This window comes from Bacillus rossius, chromosome 10 (assembly GCF_032445375.1).
Source record: "Bacillus rossius redtenbacheri isolate Brsri chromosome 10, Brsri_v3, whole genome shotgun sequence".
Lineage (NCBI taxonomy): Eukaryota > Metazoa > Arthropoda > Insecta > Phasmatodea > Bacillidae > Bacillus > Bacillus rossius.
Window position 1 is genome coordinate 46,889,513 of NC_086337.1, and position 7,468 is coordinate 46,896,980.

Sequence of the window (7,468 nt, forward strand, 5' to 3'; positions counted from 1 at the left end):
AAAGGTCTATATGAGCACCTATAATGATAAATCGTTGTTTTATTATTGAAAATTAATTGTAAATGATTTTATAAATGGAAATATTGTTAATATTTCTTTACCAATAAAATAGGTAGGTACTCAAAATACGCTAAAATTGATTGTTATTAATTTTAACAACAATTAAAATTGCTCATAATTTTCATTATTTTGGCCATTTTAATGCTTTTTACGTCGTACTTCCTGTAGCAGTGAAGCCAGTCCCCCATCAAACCAGTACTATTCCTCACTGGCGGATAGTACCCTCCAAATAGCGCACTTGAGTCCAAAACAATAAATATCAACTATCCGTGTTATGTATTGTTTGATCTTAATTCTCCTTTAAATTTCCTGTTTTTAATAATACTGTCATGTGTGTTTCCTAATAACCTATAGTAGTAATAAATAGAGTGGTTATGAGAAAAACACACATTCTCCAGTTTGACTTATTTTTTAAAACTAATTGGGGGGCGCGGCAGACTACAATAATGCGAGTATTCCACCTGGCCTCTTCGAAAAAGGGCGGAAAAGTACCATAACGGAAATCTGCCATAAGTTAAAAGGACGAGGCGGAATTCTACCATCTTTCGTTATACACTCCATTGAATAAGTACAGCTACTTTGTTCTCGAAGTAGTGTATAGAATACGTCGCTAGGTAGCACTGTTAACCCCTAGCTATTTCTTAGGTTAATTTAAAAAAGCTACAGATAGCACTTCTGACGTTGACTTTATGTAGTTCCAGTCATAAATCAACTCAACAGATCGTGCACTAATAGAAACAACTGTTTCCAAAAATAAGTTGTAGGAAGCAGCACTGTATACTTATAACCACGATCTGTAAAAATAAAAATATGGTACTTTCTCTCCTGTTTTGACTGTGGGCAACGGAATACTGCCATAATAAATGAATTCCGCCGGGGGGCGATGGAAAACTACCATAAGTTAAAATGTGACCATACAGTCCTAATACTCGAACGACATGAGTAAATTATGTCGCGGGCTGTTGGCTGGGAGTTCCCTGCGCCCTATTGGGTAACCGAAGGCTGGCAGTGCGTGTGGGATTTGTGTGCGTACTGGGGGCGGCCTAGCAGTGCCAACTGCTACCAACCGCGTCCCGCGGGTGGCGGATACGGGAGCCCAGCTCGAGAGTTGCAATCTCGCTGGGGTAGCTGTGAATAACCAATAGCAGTCCGCGGACCAATGGCCGGCCTGTGGAGTCGTTATCACGGCTGTCGGGGTGAAAGGTAGCCTGAATGTAGCTCGGCGCGCGGCAGGAAGCAGCTTCGTCGGCGAAGGCACCGCAGGGGAGCTCGATGTGCCATAGTAGCGAAGTGTAGACGAACTGCGGGCTGGAACTTGCGGAGCTGTGGACTGCCGTGCGCGCAATGGAACTGAACAGCATCGGAATTCTGAAGGAAGAGATGGCGGTGTCTTCAAGTTGGGGACCTGTTGGAGCCAGTGGTAGCCTGGGCGGCGCGACCTTCAACCGACCCGGGAATTTGGGGGGCAAGAGGGTCCGACTCGCAAGATACTTCATTCGCCTGAACGACTTACCCCCACCCTGGCTTGAAAGGTCGTTGGCTGTTGACTGGAAGAAGGAAGATGAAGATGGTGCAATGTCAGGCTGCCTTTCGCTCCGAGAGCCAGCAGTTCGAGCCGGTTTACTGGCTCGTCTGCCCACTTCTGTTTTAACTGTGGCTGCCTGGGCAGCTGTGGCTGGGCTGACGCGTGAAGTCACCCGCCCCTGGGGGCGCATGCGCCCCTGGTTAATAATAACCCAGGAGCTCCCAACTTTAAATGCGGGCCGCAAGGCCCAAGCACCCAACTCCAGCATGGTTGATTTTTCAGCCCCTCCAACTCTTCTTACCTGGACCCTTCTTCCCTCTTGTCCAGTAGTTACCTGCTTGCTTAATGCATGTTATTTGATCCCCGCATGAACCGGCCCAGGGTTTTCCCTGTGTCTATGCAGGTTTTACCTGGGTCACATTAGCTAGCTTTAAGCTAGGCGACCAATGGGGCGTCAGTCATGGCGCCAATCGCAGCCATGGCTGGCCAGTAAACCCCAATAGCACACGATGCACGCACTTTTGTCCTGCATGGTTAAAAACCCGCATGGTAGAGTGTATAGGCTTCGGCCTGAGACACACTTAGGTCCTCCCCTAACCTGGGCCCTCCCCTACACACTTAGATTAACTTAGGATAGGAAACAAAATCGTAAATTATGTCCATTATCTTACAAAGAATTTGTATAAATAAGCTGCATACAAAGTCATGGGTTTCTAATTAATGTTTTAACTCCAGGCCACAAGTTGAAATGAAATGCAATCTAGTGACCGAAAATCACAATACCCTGACAACCAATTGTTAGGTAAGTCAGTAAAATATTGCATGATTTATATAATATGTTTAAAATGCCACGACAGATTATCACCATCAGGTGAATATTAGTCATCTATACTACTGAGGTGGCAATTCAATTGAGTTTATTTCATGTAATGGCTATCAAAAGAACAATAAAATAAACTTAAGCATTAATGATTTCACAAAAAAAAAAATATTTTCATGTTATTACATCATTAATAATAATTACATTATGTTTTTGATGGGCTATTGAGGTTCACTTTTCGTGGGCTGGCAGTTTACTGCTTAAGTAGTAGTTGTGAAATTAGACCTATATTTTAACTGCCTCAATGACTAAAGAAATAATTTATAAATACTGTAATGAGCTGGTTAAGTTAAAACATTTCAGAATATTAATTTATGAAAGCCTTGAAATTATTTTTATTTATGTTTACTAAGGGAATAGCCTTTTTCCGATACTATTTTTCTTCCTGTTCTGAAATGCTTGCTTGTCCGTAAACATATTAATGGCGAGGTCAATGCAGGCGGCAAAACACAACGCCACAGTAGAGCGACAATGTGGAAGGAATTAGCCATTACCAGTACGGAACCATCCTACCAATGATCTAGAAAAAATCGGTGGGGCTGTATCGAGACTCACGGCCGTTGATTTCACGTGAAACTTCTATGTCAGCGAGTCGCTTTTAGTGTAATGGTTTAAAATAAAACATTAAAACGAGTAATTGCCTACGTATTGAAAATATAATTAATTTCAATTAATATTCAACGAAAATTCTGTTTAACATGATATGATATGATAAATGAGATACCAAAAGCATAATATAAAAATTAATATTTTTTTAGAGAACGGACAATATGTATAGCCCAGTGTTGTCAGTTCTCTATACACAATCACCGTGCTATCACATCTGAGCCGTGAGCTACACATAGCACAAATTTGTTTCCGAACCTAAATTAAAATTAAGTGTATTTGGGAGGTTTAAGTAAGGAAGACCTAAGTGCGTCTCAGGCCGAAGCCTATATAGTTAATAAAATGTTAAAGCAAGATGATAAGACCTTTTTGTCAGACGTTTTCTTGTAGGCCTACCCATATGTTTCGCTGTGATTTTTAAGACGTTTCACGGCAAAATAATATCACAATTACCAGTCGGGGTTTGAACCTATGTTCTCTGGAATACGTATATAGTGTCTTACGACTCGGTCCATAAACTTCGATAGTGTATCTTTTCTCATCTTCAGATTGTCTTGTATGTAGTGATTCCTTATGCTAAAGGCGTGAGTGTGCGTTTATTGCATAACAGTACAAATACATAGTTTCAGACTAAAGTACTCAATGTAATCCATCTAATATTATAAATACAACTATCAAAAATTACTGTCTCCAAAATTTTAATTCACGTATTTTAAGTATTACGTGTACTAGTGCGTGTAACTACATGTGAGTTTGTTTGCACATTCCCAAGGGTGTAGACAGTATTTGCGGAAGGGGAGGGCAGAAGCCAGTCCCTCCACCGGAAATTATTTTACAAAGATAATGCTTGAAAATACATTTTTAGGTTAGTTGACGATCCCTTAAGTAGTTTTTGAAATACCTGCCATTGTAATTTTTTTGTAAAATAAAATTCACTGTCTAAATAAATCTGGCAATGTTACTTCCCCCCCACCTTTTTTTTTACTACGCTCGTGACACTTATTGTTACAGAAACAGGTTCCTCTTTTGAATAAGCTTCTCTGCACTAATACCTGTGCCTTGTTAACAGACGTGTAAAAAAATATACACATAAAACAAACAAAACAAATCTGTTTAAAGAACGTCAGTATCTATTTGAATTTCAACAAATTATGTGTGGTTAATTAAATACAATTTTAACAGACAAACAACATTTTAAATAATAGGTAAATTAATTCAAGATGTAGTTTCGGACATACACCATTAGACCATTACTCAGTAAACTGTACGTCATAACAAACCTCAGTCTGTTTGCGCTTAAGAAGGGAATATATCCCTTTCCCGATACGTCGCAACTGTTCTCTTGCGAATCATATACTGTGTTAGTCTGCGCTATCATAGTTGCGGTTTTCAAAACATCTGTTTTTTCTCTCAACTGTTGCTTACGGTGTTCGTCTGTGCTGTTATCACTGTTTATTCACATCCCGGCGTTCACCTGTGCGTCACTGTATAGCTTTTTTTTTCCTTCAATTTTTATCAAAGTTTTATCGTTGAGTTATTCTGTTTGCCGTTGAGCATCGTAAATATCCTATGTAAATGGAACATAAATATTCATGTAAACTTACATATTTGTTAATTTGTACATTTTCTTGAAAATAACTGTATCACTACAAAATAGAGTTACCATTTATGCTTCGTGTTGCCCCAGTACCTCCAATTTTTAGCTATTTGCAAACAGTTGTTTGAATAGTTTTCCAGTATTAGCTGCGCAATTTAAGCATAGAAAACCAAAAGTAATATCAAAAAGTTAACTTTTCAGTGGTTTAAAACAAAATAAATAAAACATATATACGATAACTTCATGTTTGTAAGCACACACATATTTTAACTAAACATACTCTTTTAATATCTAACATTTATTTCAAAATAACTTTACCATTGACAGTGCAAGCTGTTACATATTTCTTAACTAGTCTATAATTCTGTATAATTATTGTACAGCGGGACTGTAAGTTTGTTTGCAGGAAATCAATTTAAAAAAAATAATTGGTTGTCTGTAAAGTCAGTTTACGGACGATAGTTTAACGTGACGTCATAACAAAACATTGATGAAATGATTGCATCTTTTATGAATAAAATTTAATCATTTTTATTTTAATAATAAAAGAATAAATACTTGAAATTATACTATTAATCAGATTTTTCAAATGCAAGAATAATTAACCTTTACTGCCGAAATTGTTGTTGTATTAAGCAATGAAAACCACATTAACTTTTCACTTCACTTTATAAACAGTCGACGAAACAGTTCACGTGTAGATGACTTGTAATTAATTTTAAAAACTGGCGTTTAGCTATAAAGTTTAATTTTAATTATGAACAAGTATTCATATTAATAAACTGTAATCAAATATCTATCATCAATTATATGAATCACCATAATTTTTTAGTCAATTGTAACATAACCTCTTATTACTGAACTCGCCGACAGATGAAACTTTTTTTAATAATAAAAGAATAAATATTTGATATTATACTAGTAATCAGATTCATTTTCTTACGTGCATTTGACGTAGAAACATTTATAAACAAAGTTTTAAGTTTACACTTCTGTCGGTGCGGCGCAAGCGTACAATGAGCGTAACGGGACACAGCGTAACGGAACAATGTGCGTAACGGGACACTTTTTCGTGCGTGCAGCCGGCGTTCATCGATTTATTAGACGCTGTCACGTCAAAATTGCCAGACTAGTTTACGTGCCTTACCTATCAAATTCTTTATTATGTAGAATAAAGAGATCTAATTTGATAAGACTCGAATGTACTTAGACTCGTTCTGGTGTATTTACAAAAGAACGAATCATTTATTTTAATTTGTGGGCGCCACAACTTCTAAGAAGTTGAAATTATGAATAATCATTGCAATTACTGCTATTTGAATTAATTAGTAAGACACACCATTAATTAAAATATGTTTATTATTGTCCGGACTAATTCAGTGGTAGAGTTGGGTATGTCGTGGAAAAGTTCGTAAAATCTCGGATTATCTAGTATATTAAGGTTTTGTGAATTTTTAACTCAAGTTGTTCCTAACTTCAACAATCTGGTAATATGTAAAACATTTAGTAAGAAATTTCAAGTGATTTTAGTTATTCTCGCGTGTCAGTTTGCAATCTAGTAAGTGTGGTGACATTCATGCATCATTATATAACCAACCTGTGATGGTAGTTCCGTGGTAACTAACTATTATTTACTAGATTCGCCTTCTCTCAGCCAGGAACTCATCAATGAATCGGCTACGTCTTCGTCCTTGGCACGCCCATCCGCAGTCTTGCACCTTCGTCCTGGGAACGCCTAGTATGGACTAGTAGTCTTCGTACTGGAAACGCCTTTCGTAGATTCAAACTTCGTCCTGGAATCGCCTCTAGATGTTGGTCTTCGTCCTGGGAACTCCTATAGTTGATCGTCTTCTTCTTCTTTCTTCGTATGGGAAACGCCTATATGATTTCAGTCTTCTTAATTTATATTCGCCGTCTTCTTCCTGGTATCGCCTTGTAGTCCTCAAATCTTCTTATAATTAATAAATCTTACTTATTTCAATATCTTTCTTCAAATTCTTAATATCATTCATGTTTAATATCATTTCTTTATAATTATTCAAATTATTTCAACAGTTATAAATTCAATTACTTCAGTCATCAAAATCATGTCTTTCCTGTTCGAAGTTCCTATATCAAGTCTCCTTCATTTTCTCTATTCCTTCCAAACAAAACTTTTATTAACGAGCTATAATTTTTGTTAAATGTTTTCCACCAATACCAGATTGTTTTACAAATATTTGTCAGATAATATTACATATGAACTGTGAACAAAATCTATTCTTATTCGTCAAACAATATCATTACTTGAGCAAAGAAGTTTTTCCTTCAAAGATATAAATACAAATTGCTGATTTTATGGTTCATAGAGAAATAAGCTGTTTAGTGAAGTGAAATTATAAATATGCTACATTAATTTTGTTCATCCATCTTGTTATGTGAAATTAACAAGTTCTACCTTTATACTAGTTATACAAATTATATTTCACTGTCATGAAATCACATAATTATTCATGCTGAACGAACAACATAACAACACTTAATTTGTTCGTTACAGAGGTTAGATGTTACTTCGCGTTCTGCACCTGTTAATAATGACACACGAAACTACAGTAAAATCGTGGAATAACATCATGTCAGTGTTAAGAAGTCTGCAAGCATCCGCTCTACCACTCTGGTTCTGGGGTAGAGCGCCTGCCTTGTGACTTGTAGGACCCGGGTTCGCGCCCCGGCTCCTCCAAGGCGGATTGCCCAGACGAAATGGTGGCATTTTCTCTGGTAGGAATACAATCCCTTATAACAAGCCAGGCTACCAAAGAAA